Source organism: Arachis hypogaea, chromosome 7, assembly GCF_003086295.3.
Source record: "Arachis hypogaea cultivar Tifrunner chromosome 7, arahy.Tifrunner.gnm2.J5K5, whole genome shotgun sequence".
Classification (NCBI taxonomy): Eukaryota; Viridiplantae; Streptophyta; class Magnoliopsida; order Fabales; family Fabaceae; genus Arachis; species Arachis hypogaea.
In genome coordinates, this window is record NC_092042.1 from 18258730 (window position 1) to 18282728 (window position 23999).

At 29.0% G+C, this 23999-nt stretch overlaps 1 pseudogene; it reads right to left on the reverse strand.

Moving 5' to 3' along the window:
- Window positions 1–1136: 1136 nt before the first annotated feature.
- LOC112701236 (tyrosine--tRNA ligase, chloroplastic/mitochondrial-like) lies at window positions 1137–20485 on the reverse strand (annotated as a pseudogene).
- Window positions 20486–23999: the final 3514 nt, after the last annotated feature.

Sequence of the window (23999 nt, forward strand, 5' to 3'; positions counted from 1 at the left end):
AGGACATGTAAAATTATTGAACAAGGTACAAAACTAAAGGAAGGGATTTGCTACTAAAATATTAGCATACAAAGTATCCAGGCAAAATTTTATGGTTCATGCCTTGTTCACTTTTATTACTCCTCAACACCATTTCCTAAGTGCAGATCGAAATAGAAAATAAGCTCTATATTTCAGAATGCATATGTTTAGTGGTTATTTCCAGATTCAATTGGATGAATGTAATTAATGGACAACAAAGAAAAGGTAAAGGGGATATCCTAGAAAGCGGCCACTCTGATATGATACTAGGGAGTTTTTATTTTTTTTTATTTTTATCTTAAAGTGAGTTCTTATACTCAACAGTAACAACAACAAAGCCTTAGGGGTCAGCTGAGTTCTTATACTCAATGGCGGAAAATCAGAGACATCTAAACCAATGAAAGCAAAGCATTTTTGTTGAGTTTTCCTTTTCAAGATTCAACGAAAATTGTTACTCGCAGAAGTCAGAATGCCTAGTTGTATGCCCTTAGAACAAATGACAAACCAACCATTCAACATGAGGATGGATGATAGTGATAGAACTAGTATTGCTATTCAAGGATAGGTAAAGAAAGCATACCTTAACAGATACAATACCATTAGAGTATCCTCGTCCAGTTTTTTCTTCAATGACGTTCAGATCCCCAATCAAACCACAACGGGTTCTATATCGGTAGAACCAAACAAGCCTAGAAACCAGAAGTTGTTGGTTTTAGGCAGGGCTAGGTGAGAACATTTTCTTCTTCTCTCTCTAAAAGGATCAGGCATCAGTATAATGATTCTCCATAGGCATATAAATTCACATCAATAGGTCGAGCAAATGGAAGGCGAACAAAGCTCCAATTTGTTCAACCACTATTTAACTACGATAAACACTGCCAATTATGTGGCAAGACTTGAAATATGCCAACAGAGGAGTAACGTTCAAAACTGCAAGTATCTTCTGAGTTCATTAACTTATGCTGAATACTATAGGAAAATACTAAAAAATAACTACTCAATGTATTTACTTCAATATTCTCTAGCCAAGAAAAGGCTGAAGTGCTTAACCGCCGCAGCTGTTGTTGCATTCTAAAATCAAGAGGCACTATACTCAAAAGTTTACAACTGCAATGTTAGAAACCCCAAAAAATGAATGCACATCTGCATTGCTTATTTGCTTTTACATTTTACCACTAATAGAAGAAAAATTAAAACAGCATGCTAGAAAACCATATTAGAAAATCCATCACATGCCAAAACCGATAAAGATACTTACTCTTTAGCAGCAAAAATCAAAGGTATCATAAGAAGACAACAAAACTGCAATTATAAATTAGTCATCAAAGAATATTCAGCTATCAAAGAATTCCCTGTCATGCTATTCTGACGAGCACCTTATTCTTTTTGCCAGCAGATAAAAGGAGAACTTTCCCATCCACTATATCTGCTTCCTGATCCTCTTATTTTCACTATCCACTCTGTTATTGTTCAAGTAAAGACCCCCTTGCTTCAACAAACGGCGCGCGGCAGATTTGCTCTCAAACAAACTAGAAGAGACCGAAAGATCTACCAATGACAAGTTCAAAACACTGTCATAAGCCAAAGAACAAGATGGTACACCCTCAGCTATTCCCTCGATAGTTTTCCAGTCCAACTTTGTCTCAGATCCCGGCCGCAATGCTTCTGTAGCCTTAAGTGCCTCAGTCAAACCCTCCTCTCCGTGAACAAACCTTGTAACTTCCTCAGCAAGTCTGCGCTGAGTAGTATTAGGCACATAACCCGGTTTCTTCATCTCCCCTTCCAATGCGGCTATCTCCTCAATATCCAAAAACGTGAGAATCTTCAAAAACCTAATAACATCTGCATCTGGAACCGTGAAAAAATACTGATACAATTTGTAAGGTGACAACATCGCAGGTGAAAGCCAAATGGCGCCATCCTCCGATTTTCCAAACTTAGTACCATCACTCTTCAACAAAAGAGGGAATGTAAGTCCGTAAGCGCCCTCGACCTGCAAGATCTTTCGAATCAACTCAGTCCCGGCAGTTATATTCCCCCACTGATCACTCCCCCCAAATCTGAACATTCACACCCTCATGCTGAAACAAGTACAAGAAATCATATCCCTGCAACAACTGGTAGGTGAGTTCAGTATAACTCATTCCTTGTTCAGATTCCAATCTCTTCCTAACACTCTCCTTAGCTATCACAGACCCAACCCTGGCATACTTACCAACATTCTTCAAAAATTCTAACAAACTAAACTCTTTCCACCAGTCATAATCATTCAAGATCACAACATTAAAACCTTCCAAGTTCGAATTCAGAGAGCGACCTAGAATTTGTTTGATAGTTTGGGATATACCTACCGTGTTCCTCTCGAGTGTGGCAACGTCGAGCTCCGGCCGCTCCAGTGGCGCCGCCGATGAGGGCAACGGGTTGGTGGCTGCAGCGGCGGAACCAGGAGAGGACGATGATGCCGAGGTGGAGGCTCTCTGCAGTGGGGTTGAAGCCGCAGTAGACCTTCAAAGGCGGGGAATTAGCGGCGCTCAGGGCGAAGCAGAGTTTGAGGTTGGTGTTGGAGAGTGTATTTGGTTCTGGTGAAATGGAGAGTGAGGGAAGGGTAATTTGAAAGGGAAAAGGGAGAGTTTGGTGGTTGAGTGAGATAAGAAGAGGATGGTTCTTGTTGAAGCAGAGATGTAAGCCATTGCTGCTGCTCTCTGCCTTTCCTTGCTTCCTCTATCTCTATCTTCCTTCCATTTCGGATGTTTTTCTAAATAACATTAATGGGATAATTCACATAATTGTGCTTTCCACCTCTAAATTGTATATTATATGTAAATGAATCCCTTGTACCACCACTAAAAGAAAACACCAAACCCAAACCAACCCCAACCCCAAAAAAAAAAAGATAAAACTAATACAACCGGAATATCACCTTCTTTGCCATTTACCAAGTCTATTTTCTTCACTCATCTCGTTATCTGTGATGAAATATTAGAAATAGGATGTACCATTTTTTTTCCTTTCGTGAAAGATCGTTCCACTAGTAAATGGATAGAGACCAAATGAATGTTGACTCTAAATTATTATATGTATGATTAACGGGAGGCCCAAATAATTGTTCTGCCTCTGCTGCTTTATGGTTTGTAGTCCAATTGAAATTTGAAAAGACACCAACAGCTCAAGGTACACGGTGTTTCTGTGTCTCTATTTATTTTTTGCTTTTAAGAATCATGTCTTCCAATCTGATCTGATTGTTTCCAGTTAAGTAGTGCAATGCACCTAAATAAATCATAGTCTAATCATTATTACTTTTTCTGTAATTAATCTGAGTTAATCCCTTTGATCAGCTAATAAATCATAGTCTAATCATTCTTACTTTTTCTTACTTTTTCATTATATATATATACAAGTTTAATCACCCGTGCCATGCACGTGATAAGATTGAAATTATAATTTTAAGTTATGTTAAATTTCATTTTAATTATAATAATTTAATTAATAAAAAATAACTTGTATGCGTTGTTTTTCTTTTCTTAATATAGTATTAATTATATTAACTATAAAATAGTTATTTAATTTACTTTTTTCAATAAATCAGGCATATATACTCAATATGACCATAAATAATCTAGTAATACTTAAATCTACCAACAAAGTTTTATATGTTGGTATACTGTGAAGTAAGAAAATATCAAAATCAGCTCAAAATGAAGAACTAATGTAGAAAGTTTTGTAATAAACAATAAATAATTTAAATCTACTGAATAACAATTCAATGCTATCCTTTGATACCTGCAAAATATATACATGAAACAACACTGTATCAATGTTTGTATATAAAATTATATGATTAACGTAATTATAAAATTGTTAAGAGAATAAAATTATACGAATTTTTATAATAATTTTAATATTCTCAAACTATTAATGTACAATAAGAATTCACTATTAGTTCCTAGAATTTCTAAATTTTTTTAAGTGATAGTTATAAATTTTAATAAATAAATAGATTTAGTAAGACATTTTGTTATTACCTTTTTATTATAGGTTCTCAAAAATTTCTCTATATACCACATTTATCGTGCAGTAATTTCCAAGTGTATTAACCATGGCATGTACGTGATAATATTAAAATTATAATTTTAAATTATTTTGTTAAGATTAATTTAAATTATAATAATTTAATTAATAAAAATATAACATGTTATGTATTATTTGTTTTTTCTTAAGCTAGTGTTAAATATATTAACTCTAAATAGTTATTAATTGGTTTTAGTAATATACTTTCTTCAATAAATCAAACATATATACTTAATATGACCATAAATAACTTAATAATATTTAGACCCACCAACAAATTTTTATATGTTATTTTACTGTCAAATAAGAATATATCAAAATTAGCTTAAAATAAATAATAAATTATTAGAGATTTCTAATGCACAAAATTCTCTAATAAACAATGAATAATTTAAATCTATTAAAAAACAACTCAACACTTTTCTTTGATGCCTGCAAAACATATACCTAAAATAATATTATATCAATGTTAATATACAGTTTTACAATCATCGACCGTATTTACTATACATGACTCCTTCTTAAAAGTTATTCTATACACGTGTGCAGTCGGAAGATAAATTACTGGACTTTATTTTATTTTTCTAAATTATTATAATTATGCATTATTCGTTAAATGCTAATTGTAATATTATAATATAATTATAATAAAGATATTTTTCTAAAATAAATTTAGAAGAGAGAATAGTACTTTCATTTTGGAAGGAAAATGAATTCATGAGGAATTGACACCTCACTTTTATTAGTTGATAATATATTAAATATTGATAATTATAATAAAAATATTTCTCTAAATTAGTATAATCATGCATTATTCGTTAAATGTTAATTGTAATATAATTATAATAAATATATTTTTTAAAATAAATTTAGAAAAGAAAATAGTGATTTCATTTTAGAGAAAAAATGAATTCATGAGGAATTAACACCTCACTTTTATTAGTTGGAGAAAAAACCTAGTTTTAGTATATTTTGTCATTATTATACATTTTTCTCTAATCATATATCCACTGTTTTCTTTTTTTTTTTGTTTCAGCATTTTGAACCTGAGTTTAACTTCTCGTAGTTCTCACTTCTCAGTCATTCTATTAGATGTAGTTGATAACTATTGAAATTTTTTATTAATATAGGAGAAAAATATATTATTATATGATAGAATTAATATGAGTATATTTTATTATTAAATAAACAAAGTTAATATAAAATAAAATTGTACATAAAAAAATAAAGAAAATAAAATTAAAATAGAAAAAGTGATAAAAAGATTATTTTTATAATTTTGTTTTGTCATTTTTATGTATAGAAAATTAGAAAATAGTAAATTTTTAACTAAATTAATTTATATTTGTTGTATTCAATTTAAATAAGTAATAAATTATCTTATTTTAATTTATTTCTTAAATTTATATATCATAAAAATTAAATCAAATAATTAATATACATAATTTTAAATTATGTGATACTTAAATATCTATTCAAATCAATTAGTTGATATAATTAATTCATCATAATGAATTGACTTTAATGAGTTAAACAAAATAATACAGCTACGTTGATTCTATCATTAGAGGTAAAAATTCGATTTTTATATGATAGGATAGATAATATAATAGACGGCGAGAAAAAGAAAGATAAACATTTTAGATCCTAAGTTGTTTCATTTGAATGATGCAATGTGGGTATCACATTATTTTACTTATTCTACCATATGGACCCTTTTGTAACTTTATTTCAGTATCAATAGAATTTCACTACCTTTGAGTACTAAATTAAAATTCAAAATGAAACTAAAAAAATAAAGAGTATAAAATTATTGATTGAAAAACACTCTAAATAATAAAAAGCCAAATTAACTTTAATATTAAATTCATTAACACGATTTTAATTTTATATAATAGTTAGAAAATATATTAGTAAAAGCAATGGAAGAATAGCTTTAATTAGTATTTGATAAAATCTTCATTTAGAATAATTAAAAAATATAAAATTATGATATTATTAAAAATAATATATTTTTATGTTAAAAAAATTATATTTAAATAAAATATTTATAAAATATAAAATTTAGAGTAACATAGCTTTATAAACATTAATCATTAATCAATTATGAACTAACATAAAATTATAATATAATTTATTTATGAAAAAATAATTAATAATTAATATTAATAAATATAAAAATCATCCAAACACTTTAATTAAAAGTATGAATGGTTAATTATTATTCATTATTAATAATATTTTGTTTATAAAAAAACTGAAAATATAATTATTCAGATTTAGATTTTAGAAAAATAAACGTATAAGTAACAAATGCTCTATTTTATCATGTATATTATAAATTAATGAATTAAACTAACTGATATAATGAATTATAATTAATTAATTGGTATAAATTATAATAAATTATATGATATTTAAAAAGAAAATAAAATGAATAAAAGAATAAAAAAATAGAAAAATAGAAGATTACAATAAAATAAATTGAATGTAAGTTTTTTTTTCTTTTTACAAATTTTATATCACATCTGCTTCAATAATAATAAATAAAAATACATCAACTTAATATCTAAGAAAAAGGATGAGATAAAATCATAACACAATTCTAAAATAAAAGGTTAAATTAAACCATAATATCATTACACAACACAAATTAAAAGTAATTTCACACTACAATATATCACACAAATAGATAAATAACTTAAGCTTAATTATGAATTTTTTATTTATTTATGCAAACATGATAACACTATGGTCTATAAATGCTTAATGGATAACATATCATATATTGCTCTAAATGATGAGCACGGGAGTTGAAGAGTGTGTGCCGATTTGTGTTCATGATAGTTGCCTTCTTGTGATGGCGCCTCATAGGAAGAAAAAGAATTGTTGTAAAAGCTACCCAATGAAAGAGTAATTAGAATGATATTTTCTTCTAACATATATGGTCTTTTATAGTGGTAAAATAAAAATGGAATGAATAAAATTTTGTATTTTTATATTAGAAATAGAATTTGATATTTATTCTAATAAAATTAAATAATTAATTAGTTATATTTAAATAAATAAAATAAATTAAATAAAAATATTTTTAAGAATTAATCAAATCAATTAGTCAATACAAATAATTAGTATAATTAATTTATTTGATTTATTGAATTTAAAAAATAAATTAAAAAATAATTGATTGAATTAATTAGTTGATATAATTAATTTATTATAATTGATTGAATTTAATGAATTAAAAAAATAAATAGAAAAACATAGGAGACAGTGATTTTTTTAACTAAATTAATATGTATTTATTGTATTTAATCAGTATAAGTAACAAATCATCTATGTTATTATATATCTTATTTAATCTTGCATGACACGGATAATTATAAGTTATATTTTGATTTCTAATTATTTACGTACATAAATGATTAAAATATATAACATAAATATCGTAATTATTATAATTCTATGATATAATTATAATTAACATATTTTATCATAATTAAATATTAATTTGATATAATTATAATGAAAATACTTTTCTAAAATAATAAATCTACTATTATTCATCCACTAATTATTTGACAATAAACTTTAATATGATTTTTTACATCTCCGCTATGGGAAATAACTACTTAGATATACCAAATAATATATAACATATTACTATCTGTATAAGTTAAGGCACAAACACAGGATTTAATTAAGGTGATTGAAACTTTCACCAAATAGAATATGACCTCAATCGAATAAAAAAGGTACTCGATTTTACATTAATTAGTTAGTCGAAGAAATAACATACTCATTCATTATTCATGTTTCATTATATTTTTTTAAATAATATATAAAAAATATATATCTTGTGTATAAAAATGTGACTATTAGTAATTTTATTAATAAACCTTTTTTTAAACTACTACTAATTTCAATTTTAATAGAAAATCTGAGGAAATAATTTCGCTTGCCATAAATAATATACTAAAACTGTTAGTATATTATCTTCTATATGGTTAATTGAATTTATCAATAATTTTCCCGTGTAAATCGTTATTACCCAGTTTTTAATAACTGCTTAATATACAAAATTTGAAATTAGAAATTGTTATTACTAATTCAATTAACTGGTTAATTGAGTAATAATTGTCAAATTATTAAGGTGCAAAATCATTAATTTACTCAATAGATTTTCATATATTATTTATATTTCAAATAATAATTTAAAATTATATTATTTACCCAGTTAATAATACTATTATTAATAATTATTTTTTGCATTAATTTTTAAATCAATTATTAAATAATTATTTTGTTAAGATAATTGTTTATAAATTATTTCAAATTATATTTTGTTAAGATATAATTATTTAAATTATTACTCATAGTACGGGTATAATTTCATTTTATACCAATTAATCAATTATAATTATATGACACGGGTGTAATTTTAATTTTATCCACCGATTATTGGCAAATAAATTTTATTCCAATTATAAATAAAATCTGTTTTTATTAGTAAATAAATTGTCTTTAGGTCAACGATTTAATATATGTGTAGGTTCATTTTTTGTCAAATATAATGAAAATACAAATAAAGAAATAAAGGATAAAAACAAACTTAATAATATCTGACACTACTTTATTTTATTAAATTATTTAAAAATAGCAAATCCACAAAAAATAATTGTAATATATAAATTGAGGCAATAATTTAAAATTCTATAATTATAATTTAATCAAATACTAATAGTAAAACCAAATTACCTAAACAATATTGAACCTATTCTAGTCGTTAGTTACATATAGTATAGAATCATTATTGTAACGACAACCAACTGAAATAACATCGTAAGTTTCAATATTTAGAATTTGTGCAAAATTAGACCATCCTCTTGTTAGATAAGCTTCATCATCCGCTATCCATGCAATGCGGCAAGATATAGAATTGTCACACCGAGAAACCAAACTAACTCTTATTCCCCTCAATGGCATTGCATGCATGCAAAAGAAAGCTGGTAATTTCTGAAAAAAATCAAAATATGTTAAAAAATTATTCTAATAATGAACAACTTAAACTAATAAAATTTAAATATATTACCAATCGTTGAAATTGCATATCTGAATTTGTCACGAATTTAGTAAAACTGAACTGAAACTGAGGGAATTCAATTTCATTATGTGCTCCACTTCGAAGATTTTCGGGCAGACGTAAAAAGCATGGAGGGGATGGAACTTGAACTTGCCCTATAAAGTTCCGTGGATGCAATTCCTCAATAAAAAATCGAGCTCCTCCTAAGAAATCTAACTTTAACCTCATTCCATTGGGTTGGTCATAATAGGTGAGTAGATCCAACCATCCTTCGCTAAAGTAGAGACTATTGCATCTTCTTTGAATGCTTACATCCATGTAGTTGGAGCCCGAATCAGTGAAGACAACTCGATGAGGTATTTCATGAATGTGATGCATTGTAAATGATTGTGGTAAAAGACAATCGAATTGGAACATTAGACGATAAGAATAACTTAGAGTAACAACAAATAAAAAATTATCAAAAGAATAATATAATAGAATGAGTATATGAAAAATATTATAAAAAATTATAAATTGTACCTTAAAAGATCAACTTCAATAAAAAATGAAGAATACATTCTTATTCTATGAAGTAGTAAAAAAAATACTAAATATAAAATTATGAATTGACTCTCAAATTTAGATTCATGTACCACAGGAAAACACTATATATAGACTTTAGTAAAATAAAAATAAATATGTAAATTACCTAATATTAAGGTAATTTTTTAATAATGCATTAAATTTTGATTTGATACGGTTATAATGAAGATATGTTTCTAAATTAGTATAATTATATATTATTTATTAAATATTAATTACAATATAATTATATTAAAGATATTTTTTATAAAATAATTTAGAAAAAATATTTGATATACGTGAATCGGGTAACAAAGATTTTTTATTATTATTATGACTATTATTGATATTATTATTATCATTAAAATTATTAAAAGTATTTTGAATTGATAATTGATAAGTAGTTTAATAGTGCATTAAATATTGATTTGATATAATTATAATGAAGATATGTTGCTAAATCAGTATAATTATATATTATTCATTTAGTATTAATTATAATATAATTACAATAAAATAATTTAGAATAGAAAAAAAATTTGTTCATTTTGGAGGGAAAACAGAGGCATGAGAGATCGACACGTCATCTTTAGTAGTTGGAGGAAAACTCAGTTTTAGTATATTAAGTAGATTATTTGGTCCTTAAAACTTTAGATATGACATAGGTGTCAATTTGTTGATTGGTTCCGTAAAATTGATAATAAATTAATGAAAAAAAATTAGTGCCAAGGATCATAATTCATAAAAGACTCTAATTCACAAATCAGTGCAACATCCTTAATTCAGCATTTAAAAGAGAAAGAAATTAAAAAATAAATAACTTTTCATAAAAGAAGATATTTAAATTCATTAAATAATATTATTTAAATTAAAAAGTTGACTAAAAATTAAAAATTTAAAAGACAAGTAGCATTTCTCTTAATAAAAAATTAGTTATATTAAAATTATTAAAAAGAATTATATAGATATTATATTAAAAAATTAATAAATAAGATTTAAAATGATAAAATTATCATATTATTCTTTTTTTTGTCTTTTTTTTATCTTTTTTTGTATATTTTTTGTTTTTGTTTGTTTCATTTTCTTGTGTACAAATGCTTTTGTCACTATTGGATAGAGGTGAGCACAGGTCGGTTTGGTTCGGATTTAAGGTGAAATTATAACCAAATCGATCAAAATATAATTGATTCGGTTTGGTTCGGATTTGCATTTTTGTGTATGTATCCGAACTAAACCAAACCGATTAAGAACGGATTGGTTCGGTTCGGATAATTGGGTATCCAATGACTTTGAAATTCATAAAAAAATCAAATTTTTATCTTAAAAATTCAACAAGTACAATAAACATGTAACATTAATATAAATAATCTAAACATGTTAAATACCAAATACATTAAAAAATAAACTCATTAAAATCCAAACATATTAATAGTGAATAATTTCACTAAAAGCCACTAAAAAGTCATATATATATATTCTTTTATTTAATTAATATATGATCAGGTTCACGGGTTGGTTCGGATTCCACACCCCAGAACTGATACCCAAACCAATCACTAACAAAGATCACTAGTTTGGTTCGGGTTGGACCCGATTACCCGTCGGTTCTAGAACCAATTTAATTGGTTTGGTTCGGGTTCAAACAGGTAATTAGGTACTCGCTACCCATGCTCACCCTTACTATTGGAGCTCTTCCAATGAATTCCTCTCTGTCTCTAAATTCTTCATAAATCTACTTTTTTTAGGTGCACCATGCAAAATTTGCTAAAATTACTAACTTTTTTTTATGTTATAGAATTTGATGGATTATGTGTTTTATCATTTGTTTGAATTGAGTGAAGATACTTCAGTTTACTTATTTGTCTATGATGAACAGAAAGAAGTATCACCAAAAATCTATATATGTTCTATATTAATTTATCTTGTTATCGTAAAAAATAAATAATTTGTTTCGTTGAGTATATTATCCGTTTGCTTTGGTTACAAATTGAAACTGGTACTTGACTCAAAACCAAAACAGAATTTAGCTAGTGTTCCAAAAGATCCCTTATATCATGTGTTATGTTAGAAGAATTTAAAATTTTCAATCTCATATTCTGTATTTTACTTTTCTTTGTATCGATTATCTCTTACCCAAATTGAAAAACAATATCTTACTCATGAAGTTTGTATAATTTTGTACTTTGTTTAATATGTATAGTGGATTGTAACTTTATGTTGAGTTTGAAGAAGCAAAATATTTTAAGATGATGACTAACCTGTATTGGAATAAAAGTCAAACTGTATGTGTGATTTGTTTTTATTAGTGTGCAGAAAATAATTTAATCACACTAGACCCAAGAAGTATGAACACAAGTCCAAGAGAGGTTCAACTTAAATAAAGTATTCATACCATTACTCTTGATCCAAAGATTGAATGGCTGAACTATAAGAAAGAAGGAAAGGAAACAAATTGGCCCAAGATCAAACCTAAGCCCAAAATTAGTGGTCCATATCCAAATCCAATCTTTCAACTTAGTTTCTAACTAAGTGATTTAGTTTTCATTTCATTTAAACCACACCACACTACCGAACCAAACTCTCTCTTCTCTCTCTTCTCTTTTCTTTCACATCACCCACGTGAACTCTCTGAAGTAAAACAAAGAAAAAGGAAGCTCTGAGTTAGGACAAAATTGAATAACAAAAAACAAGTTTCCAAATTCAAGCAAAGAAAAGGAAGTCAAAGAGGCTAGAGAAAAAATGCAAAATTAAATCAGAAGGACAAATCACAAAAAGAAGTTTTCACATTTGTGTTTCGTTGAAGGTTGCTGAAGAAATCCTCTACATTGCAAGCACCGATCTGAAAAAATGAAGAAAGTAAAGATCATGGAGCTCTGTTGTGAATCAACGTTCAAGCATCTGACTTGAAGAGAAAGCAAGAATGAAGGGTTCAGATTCAACAAATAAGATGAAAAAGGTTGAAAGAGAAGATAGAAGGTATGGTTGCAAGTATGGTTAAGTCACTACTTATACCCTATCTCTTCTTTGTCACGCTGCTGCTGCTTCTGATTTTGGGATAAGAAGTCAAATAAGTACTGAAGCAAGTTTCAAGTCTAGGAAGCTTCATTCCTCTATTAAAGGGATAAACGGCCAAGGATTGGAGCAAGGAGTGAGAGCACAATATTTGGATTTCATAGCTTACTAAGCTAGTCATTCTTCTCCTTAATGGTTCTCATTGAATATCTTGTTTTCTCAGTCTAGTCTTTCTTTATTATCAATAAAAAAGGTAATACTGTGAGGATTGTTGAAAAAGCTATTGAGTGAAAAAAGGCAAGAGAGTTAGACTTGGAGAAAAGCCTATGTTTACTTTAGAAATTCTTTGGAAGTTTTTTTGTTTTGTTGTCATGATCTTGAGGAGATTTCCTTACAAGTTGGGTTAGCATTTTGCTGTTGAAAGCTAGGGTAAGTTCTTAGTCAAGTCTGGTTTGGATTAGAAACTGGATTTGTCCCAGATAGGATTAGTTAGAATCCTAGGGAGAATTGGTGAATGTAATCTTGTTGAAAGATAGTAAAATTCCATCATTGTTGTGATGGAGACTGGATGTAGGATGTATTATACTGAGTAGTCGAACCAGGATATATGGCCGTGTTCTTCTTCTTCTCTTTTCTGTTTCTGGTTTTGAACTTTAGGAGACAAAATAAAATTATCTTCTGATTCTACTACTAGCTATACTTCACTGTGATACAACTTGCTCATAACACTGTTTTGGCTCCTACCGTGTCAAGAGACAAAAACAAAAGGTCTCCTGTTTCTTACTCAAAATATCTTAACAGAATCCTGGTTCGAAAATAAAAATCAAAAGAGGCCAAAATTCGACCCTTCCTTCTCTTAGCCACTGATATCTATCAATTGGTATTAGAGACTGGTCTCAAAGAGATCAAGCTTCATAGCTTGGAGAAAAGATCTGGATGGCAAGCAACATGGGATCTAACTCAATGGCATATACACTGACTGAAGTATAATCAAACAACTGACCTCAATTCTTCAACGGAAAAAACTACAACTATTAGAAAGAAAGAATGAAGATCTTTGTTCAATCGGTGGATTACAACCTCTGGAAGATAATCATGAATGGTCTTTAAATTCCTACCAAAACTGGCTCTGATGGTGTTGTTACTCCCAAAGCCGAAGCATAGTGGAATGAAGATGACAAGAACAAGGTGGAACTCAATGCCAAGACAGTCAACATACTAAATTGTGCAATCAGCTTCGAGGAATACCAAAAAGTTTCAAGATGCAAAACAGTAAAAAAATCTAGGATAAACTCCAAGTTACACATGAAGACACCACACAAGTAAAAGAAATAAGGATTGATTTGCTGAGCAAAGAATATAAGATATTTTCTATGAAGAAAGGAGAATTGATTGATGATATGTTTGAGAGGTTCTCTATCATCATTAATTGCTTGGATGCTATGTGAATTATTCATTCCAAACAAGTGCTGGTGAGGAAAATCTTGAGAAGCTTAACTAAAGAGTGAAAAACTAAGACTACTGTCATCTTTGAAGGTAGTAACCTGAATCAAATGACCTATGATGAGTTGAGAGGAAAGTTACTAGCATATAAAATCACTCACATAAAAAATGATACAAAAAAAGGAGTGATTCTTAAATCTTGTATTGAATCATTGGATGATGAATCTAGTGACTGTTATCAGATGACAAGATTGTGTTTTTTGCTAGAAAAATTAGAAAGATGATGAGACTAAAAGGAAGAAGCAAAGGAGGCAGTTCAAAGGATCCAAAGAAGGACATCAGCAAAGTCATTTACCACAACTGCAAAGAAGCTGGACATTACAAATATGACTGCCCCAAACTGAAGAGAGAAGACAAGTTTCAAAAGGACAAGAAGAAGGGACTTATGACTTGGAAAGATCTGAAGAATGACAGTGAAAAGAATGAAGAGTCTGACAACAATTCTCAAGCATGCTTAATAGCCAACCACAGTCACCAAAATGAGGTAATCTTTCTTGAACCCTCTAATGAAGAACTTCATCTTATGATTGATGACCTCATTGAGAACATTAGAATTTTTTTTGAATCAATATCATGAACTTGAATCTAAAAATGACATCTTAAAGGCTGAAAATGCTTACCTTAGAGAAAAATTAAAAGAAGCCGAAAGAAGCTGAAAATTCTATTGATCTTGTTGAGGAAAACAAACGGCTTAGATCTGAAATTCAAAGTCTTGATGGAAATCATTTTGTTGTTACCTATTTAAATTGCATTGAAGAAAATGAAAGATTACAAAATGTGATTAAGGGATTAAGTCAAGACATAGCTAAATTTGTCCAAAGTTCTGAAAATTTGAACAAATTATTAGCTAGTCAAAGACCTTTATTTGTGAAGACTGGGTTGGGATATCAAAAAAAATATGAATTTATTTTTGAAAAATCATGCTTTGAAGATGAAGCCTCAACATCCAAAAACTTAGGCTTTTAAAATTCTAATCACATTGAAAAATCAGCAAGAAAAAACTTTTGTCAAAAATGCAATTGGATTGGTCATTTACCTATTCAATGTATTATTTTTGAAAGAAAAATTGGTGAAAAAGTTTACAAAGTGATTGGCAAGTACAATGCACTTGGACAACCAAAAAGGTTTAACATTAAAGGATCTAAAATGATTTGGATACCTAAGATCACTTAAAGTATTGTGCAATTTTGCCTAGTATCCAAGAAGAAGAATGACATGTGGTACTTGGATAATGGATGCTCTAAGCACATGACTGAAAAGTTCACATTCTTTATCAAGCTTAACAAATACGATGGAGATTTTGTGACTTTCAGTGACAATAGAAAAGAAAAGATTGTGGCCATAGGTAAGGTTGGTAAGATCGAGTTTCTCCACTTTCATTAAAGATATATTCTTAGTTGAGGGTTTGAAACACAACCTTCTAAACATTAGCCAATTGTGTGATTTAGGATATTTGGTTATTTTCAAAAAGTTAGAATGTTTGGTTGTTTGTGAAAATTCTAGTGGAACTCTAAACTTTGATTGGTGCAAATATTTTATTAATAATGTTATATTTAATTTTCTTTTCAAATTATACATATTTGTATACATTGTCAAGATATGCCAATGCCATACCATTTGTAGTGAACTCTGAAGCTTTTCAGGTAGTTAAGCCTGAGTAAGGTGATGCCAGGCCAAAAAGAATGATATTGAACATAAAAAATCTGAACTAAGTCTTGCTCAACTTCAGCATCAACTTCATCCAAATGAACTTGGTGTACTAACATCATCTACTTGTACGTATAGAAGCATAAAGAATAGTAGTATAGAAATATTAGAGTCGTTTAACTTTAGCTAATGCACAATTATTTATTATATCTTTGATTTATAATAAAATTATATCAATTAAAAATTTTATAGAAGGTGTTTTTTTTTTAAGATTCTTGTTTTGTTTTAATAATTTTAGTTTTGAATTATACAATTTTAATTCAAAATTAAAAAGATATTGAACAAGCGTATATGATAAACCAATAATTGTTATTACACACAAGGGTCAAGAGAAGCAATTTTTTGCAGAAGATAAACAAATAAAAAAGAACACAAATAAAAAAATTTACTAATGGTGAATTAGAGATTAGAAAATTCACTAACAACAAATTATTATGATAGATGAAGGTGTGTAAATAAAAATTTAAATATAATAGAAAATCAAAGAAACTATGTTTATAAAAAAAAATAAATAAATTATTTAAAAATATATTTGTCTTTTTAAAACAAAAATGGTCTCTCTCTAAATATTATAAAAATTAATCTTTTCTAATAATTTTTGTATTAATAATTAAATTTTTAATGGTCTTTTATAATATTTTTTTCTAAATTAATTTAGTCCGTTAAAATTTACACACTATTTCTGACATTATTTTCGTATTGATACCATAAATTTAGTGCTTATATACATACAGTTTAATAACCAATAAAGAGGAGAAAGATAAGTCCTATATACACGAGTTAGGGTTTAAGATTTTGATAGGAAATAGTGGTATACTTTTACACCTCAATAACCGTTACTAAAAACAAGAATGATCAATGATATATGTTGGCTTCCTGATGTGGGCAATCACGACCAAAAAAATTCAGGCTGTGTTTGTTTGTTATATATGTCAATTAAGGTATAAATGTAGGACCTCGAAGTTTTAGTGTTTTACAAATTAAATTATGAATTAATTAAAATTATTGATATTTATTTATGATTTATATTTTTAAACAATTATCTTATAAAGAGATAATTAAAGTTAAGTTACGAGATTTTGAGTTTTAAATTAATTATCACTCATATAATTTTTATAATAATCAGGTATTTTTTATTTATAATTTAAAATTTTAATAATTAAAAAATAATGAAAATTTTATATATTTCAATTTGAATATATTGATTTTGAACTTTATTTTATAAATAAAAAAAATTAATTTGATTATCTCTAATTTTTGAATTAGAATATTTATTCAAAAATAATTTGTAAGATGATGATTAAATAATATTTTTATAGATAATTATTGTTGGGTTAAATCTGATTTTCAATTACTACTGTATACCCTAATTTTATTAAAAAATACCTACCCTACCATTACTCTCTTTACCCACAACAAACCCTAAAACTCTAACACATACTCACACTTCACTCACTCTAGCTAAACTCTAGCAGCCACCCCCCAACAACGGAAAGGGAAAATAAAAAAGAAAGGAAAAGAGAGAAGAGGGAGAATGAAGAGAGAAGAAGTGATGGAGGAGAGGAAAAGGACGGCGTCGGTGGGGATGGGTGTCGCCGTCACCGTCAACGTCAAACCCGAGGAGGAAGAGAGAGAGAAAGTGCGATGTTTAGAGAGAGTGATAAAGTCCGAGTTTTAAGGGAGGTGTTGCTGAAATTTTTATAAGTTTGGACTAAATTGAATCATAAGGTAAATGAGATTGGTTGTCGTCCCCCTAAAGTTTAGAGACTTTGCCGTGGAGTTTAATTAATAAATCCTAATTTAAAGTAATTAAGTGATTGATTTAAGAATAAATGATTATGTTGTTTCAATTAGGACTGTAATTGGCAAACAAGATGATTCTTGAGTCTTTGGAAAGAGATTTAAACTTGAAATGGTTTTGAAGTTTGTTCAAAGATTTTGGTTAAAGTGAAAATGAGTTTTATAGAAGAGAAATGATTTTAAGCGAAGTTGCTTTAGAGGTTCCTGAAAATATTACAAAAAGTAATAATGGTTTTAAAGGAAAATAATTTGAAAAAAAGTGTTAAATGGTGTGATGTAAGGAAAGTGGGGGGTTTTTGTAAAGGATGAAATGAGTATTTAACTTGTTTTCATAAGAATGATTTGGAAAAGGGTCTATTTTGAATGTGCTAAGATTTTGGGTGAAAAGTACTTTCTGACTAAATTTGATGGGCCATAACTTGGTCTTCGGACCTCAAAAATTTGTAAAACTTCTTTTTAAATAAAACTAGGGTTTAACTAGTTTATGTCGTTCGAAGGATGGACGGAAAATGATTTTATAGCAAAAGTTATGAAGGTTTGGAAACTAGGTTTTAAAACTGAAACTTTGGAATTTTGCAGCACACTAGAATTTTTGTTGGTGTGCATACGTGCGGAGGCGTGCATGCGCACTATACAAGGGCATTGATGAATCCTGTGCATACGCAGGAGTGGTGCGTACGCATGCCAAGAAAAAAGTTGCAAGCTGTGCATATGCATACGGTGGTGCATACGCACCCGACGGGAATTGGCTTTGATCTGTGCGTGCGCACATGCCCTGTTTTCTTGGAAAAGAACTTTATTTTTTACTGTTTAGCCTTCTCGACAAGTTTGTAATCCACTGTAAACTCCATATGATATTTGATAACTGATTTTTATGCTCTGAAGTGAGTGTGAGTAAATCCAATGGATTGAGTTTCTAACTGGTATGTAATCCCGACTGTGAATTTTAGATTCAATGAGAAATGAAAGTGATTCTTGGCATGATGTGAACTAAATATATATTGTTATTGAAAGTAAATGGGCCAAGTATGACTTTGAATCGTGATAAATATGAGTATAAAGACTTATGGTTTCAATTATGATTATGAATTGAGTTATGATTTTGACCATGATTGATTGTGAATATTACTGAGATGTGATGACTAAGCAAAGACGGTGGTGAATCCTACTTGCGTACTGATTTGAGATTTGTTTTCGGTAAAGACGGTGGTTAATCCCGCATACTCGTGATTTACTGAGATTGGCAAAGACGATGGCAAATTCTGCTTGCGTACTGATTTGAGATTTGTTCCCGGTAAGGACTGTGGTTGATTCGACTTACTCATGGTTTACTATTATTGGCAAGGATGGTGGTTAATCCCGCTTGCGTGTTTCGGCAAGGACGATGGTGAATCCCGCTTGTTTGTGGAACTTTTGGGTAAGAACGGTGGTTAACCCTGCTTACTCGTGTCAGGTTCTGACAAGATAACCGACACGTGAGCTCATGGCCAATAGGACTAACATGCATCATATGTAGCTATGTGACATTGTTTGGGTGTGCATATTGTATTTGGTTTGCTTATGTGAATATTTTTGTTTAACTGCTAATTGCCATACTTACTGTAATTGCTCTTGATTGTGTTTGAACTTCATTACTTGTAATTGTGACTGGTTGGTTCGGATTATGGTTGTTTGAGTGTTGATTGATTATGCTTGGCCGAAGGATGTGATTGATTATGTGATGGGCGAAAGCCGTGATTGATTTATGTTTGAGGTTTAGAAAAGTATGAAAAATCAAACTGATTCAGTATAGACTTAATAAACCTATACTTAGAATATGTTGGTTATTCATACAATTTAAATAACTTTTAAGAATTTTATAATTAAAATGTAAATCTGGATCTTGGATAATTAATTGTTGATTTTTGAAAAGGTTCATAAGATGAGTAATGATCAATGCGATTGAAAACAACTTTCTTTTATATATATATTCTTATGACAATTCTAAAACTTCTCTGATGAGACCGCGTGGTTAGGTTCTCACTCCCTATAGCCGTATCTTTTTCCCTCGCCATTATTATTATATTTTTACAAAAAGGGATAGGAGTTGTGATTGTAATATAGGTTACTGATATAAAGAATCTTATTATTATTATTATTATTATTATATATATATATATATATATATATATATATATATATATATATATATATATATATATATGAAGTGTTGTGATTGGTTTGTATGTATACGTGTTTGTAAAAAGAAAGAAAAAGTACTTTCAGTTTTTCAAAGAAAAGTCAATACAGTTTCGAGTTTAAAGCTTCTATTTTATTATTAAATATATAGATGTTGTTGTAATGTCCCCGCTATCAGGGTGGCGTAACTGAAAGCATGACGTTCTGGTAGTAAAGGTGTTACAATAAATATGGTGGTATATGTCTATCGTTTAGTTGTTGAGATACTAAATTTTAATAGACACAGGAGTCCAAAAAGACACATAAAATGTCTTCAGTGTATTTTTTTTAAGGTTGCGACACGAAGACATAAATGATGAGACACGAATTTTTTCACTTTTATCCCTTATTATTTTTTAAAATTCTAGCTTTACCCTTAACCTAAACCCCTTACCCCTTTCTCCTCCTTTTCTCTGCCCACTCCCTTTTCACCCTCATATCTGTCGCTGCTTTCTCCCTCCGCAATTGTTTCTCCCCTTCGCCTTTGCCTTCTCTCACTGTCATCGTCATTGCTGCGGGTGACTCCCTTTTTGTCCACCTTGCCATCATCTCTTTCACCTCTCTTTCACTTTTCGTCTTCGTTGGAAACACCTCTCTCTCACCATCGCCGTCTCCGTTGATTTGCTCGCCTCCACCTCTGCTTCATCTGCCTCGCTTTCTTTTTTATGTCTGTCTATGATTTATCTGTCTTTTTTTCTCCTCGATATCCACCTTGCTTCAGATCTAAGTCGCCTGCACTCTATCATCATTGTCTCACATATCTGTACCGCCTCCACTTTGCCACATCCATCTCCACCAACTTCTCCCTCACCTTCTCTTTCAATCTCTATTTTAGGTTTTTTTTTTAAAATACAATTGTTTAATTGATTGTTGAATTTAGTTTGTCTTTTCTTTTTTAAAAAATAAAAATAATTGTTGAATTCATTATTGAATTAGGTTGTTGATGGCAATAAATTTAGGTCCAAGTTAAAGAATTAATGGTAATAGTGGTGATGATAAAAATAATAACAATGGTGCTAGTCGTAGAAAAATCGTAATTATTACAAATATATTATTTATATATTTTTGTGTCTATATCTCTTTGTATATTCATATTTGTGTATTTGTATCCAAAATACATTAATGAAACGCTGCCTCATGTAATTATGTCTCAAATGTCCTTTGATTCTGTTCTATTTTCTTCTTCCATTGTTGTTTTACTCATTCATCACTTTTGTTTTAATTTAAGTCTCAAGGTAAAGTGGCCTTATCAACGAAATTGTTTATATTTTGATATATTTTATTGCTGCATACTTGCATTCCACGTTTTGAAAATTAAATTAATTTATCAAATCACTATAATTACTTGTTCACCAATTTAAATGTTGGTAGAACTGAAATAATTGAATTTTAATAAAATAATATATAAAATTATAAATAATACACAAAAGTATAAATATTCTAAAATAAATTTTAAAAATATAAAAATTTAAAGTATAACATTAACTAAAGTATTATAATCCCATGTAAATACACAAATAAATGGTAAAACAGTAAAATTAAATAAATTAACAATTCAATTAACAATCACAATGCGAACCATTTCAATTTGAAAAAGTATAGGGTACCAACATATTATCTGTCAACTTCTTGCCAACAATGATTAATTAGTATATTTTAAACACATATAAAGAGACACATCTAAAAAATATATCTATAAAGACACTTCTATTAAATATAGCCATGGAAAAGACATTTTTATTAGACACATCCACAAAGACACTTCCATTAAATACAGTTATAAATAAGAGTTGGCAGAAGTTGGCAGAAATGCTGTTGGTACAAAGAGACACATCCAAAAAATATATCTATAAAGACACTTCTATTAAACACAGCTATAAAAAAGATAGTTTTATTAGACACATCTACAAAGACACTTTCATTAAACACAGTTATAAATAAGAGTTGGCAGATGTTGGCAGAAATGCTATTGGTAACGTAGCAGAATTGTTTCAATTTATCGAATTTACAACTGTAACAATAAGCTAAATCTAACAACGGGTAACAACAATAAGTAATTAACGACTAAATATCTAAACCAACCCAACAATAAATTCAAAAATCTCAACAACAGAAAAGAGACAAGAGGGAGATAAAAGATATTCGTCGAAAAAAAGAGAGAGGACGGGACCAGAGATGGACGAGGGATCGAACCATAACTAACTAAGACAATAAAACAACAATGACGAAGATGAAGACTAGAAGACGAGATGCATGAGGAACGATAGCTGGAAGACGAGATGCAAGGGGAGACGATAACACCACTTGGAAGCGTGATGTGAGGAAACGACCATGACGCCTGGAAGTGTGGCATAGGACACGACGACTGCGACGGCTGAAACTTTGTTGGATTTTTCCCTTATTTTTTTCAAAAGACTTAATTAAAAATCTAATTTTCATTCGATTTTTAGATTCGTCACCAATTTTGGAACAAAATGTTTTTACTTGAGAACCTGACCGACTTGGCTTTCGATTCTCAATTCGACTGGTCAAAGCAATCAAGATTTTTAGAATTATGGTTGCAATGTTACTAAGACATTCATGAGTTAAATTTTCAAGTGGTTCCGGAACTTGCAATCGAGTTTCGAACTCGTTTCTAAACTTAAAATTACCCCAAATTTATTCCTGAACTTAACAATTGTCTTCCTTAAAGTATTTTTCGACGACAGATTGATGACGTATTGACATGATTGGACAAAGACCATGCCGGACTTATAAACGTCATCATTTTCTTTCTAAAGTTGAAGATGAAAGTGAACTTGGAAAAATTCTTCAGTTTTTGCCCTCTCTTCCTCTTCTTCTCCTTGAATTTTACCATAATGAGCTCTCCTCTCCTCTCGATAGCACCACCTCCGTGGTAGGCGACTAGCATGGAAGCGGAAGAAAGCAGAACAAACTGTCAAATTTTGGATCTTTTTTAATAAATTGTTTCAGATAATTGATGATCACACGGTTCTCGACATTTTCAAAGTCATCAAAAGGGAGAGAAGCTAGCTTAACAGTGACGGGGACGGTAGTATGTCTGGTAGTGAGATCCGGTGCTCTTATTGAAGAGAGAGGGGTCGATTTTGGGAGTGATGAGGTGGCAACGGGTAGAGTGAAAACTACGTCGTTTCAGTTGTATTTGTTGCCAGAAACAAAACGACGACGTTTACAAGTTTAATGTGGTCTCCGTCCAACTATATCATCAATCTATTGTAAAAAAATATCTCAAAAACGACAATTGTTAAGTTCAAGGATAAATTTAGAGTAATTTTAAGTTCAAAAATAAGTTTAAGACTCAATTGTAAATTTAGAGATCGTTTTAAGATTAAACTCATCATTATTTTTTAAAATAAAAAAAAAGGGCCCAAACTCAGCATTTACAAGGCTAAAGATGAGTTGCATAAATGGTCAACAGGAACTGGTCAAATTTAGAAAAAGAGAACAGAGGACATTTGACCAAGTAAAAAAGTAGAACAACGGTGGTTGTTTCTATGTGAAAGCACCTTCATTCATGCAACAATCCTAAAGGCAGTCACATCTGAAACTTAATCTCTGTGTAAAAACATAATTGTTTTTAAGATAAACGATTCAAAATTCACTCAAATTATCTTGGTACTAATAAAAACACTTTCAATTTTTATTATTAATTAAAATATTTTCAAATTATTTAAAAATATAATAAAATTATCTCCTAAATTTGACTTTTTTTTTTGAGGTAGATTTTAAGATGTGTTGTTTGTGGTTATAAAGAGCTTATATGTGTTTAATCAATATAGAACCGATTTTTTTCTTTTAAATTCCAAAAGGGGGAGAAAAATTGATGATCGGATTTGAGGGAAGGAAAATTTAAATTCGAAAATTTACAAATTAAATGGTTAGATTTGTATAAGTTCACAAATTGAAAGGTTGATTTTGTATTTTAAAAATTTTAAAATATTAAAATTACAAATTGAAAAAGCAATTTTGTGTTTTAAAAAGTTAAACTTTTCAAATCAAAGAG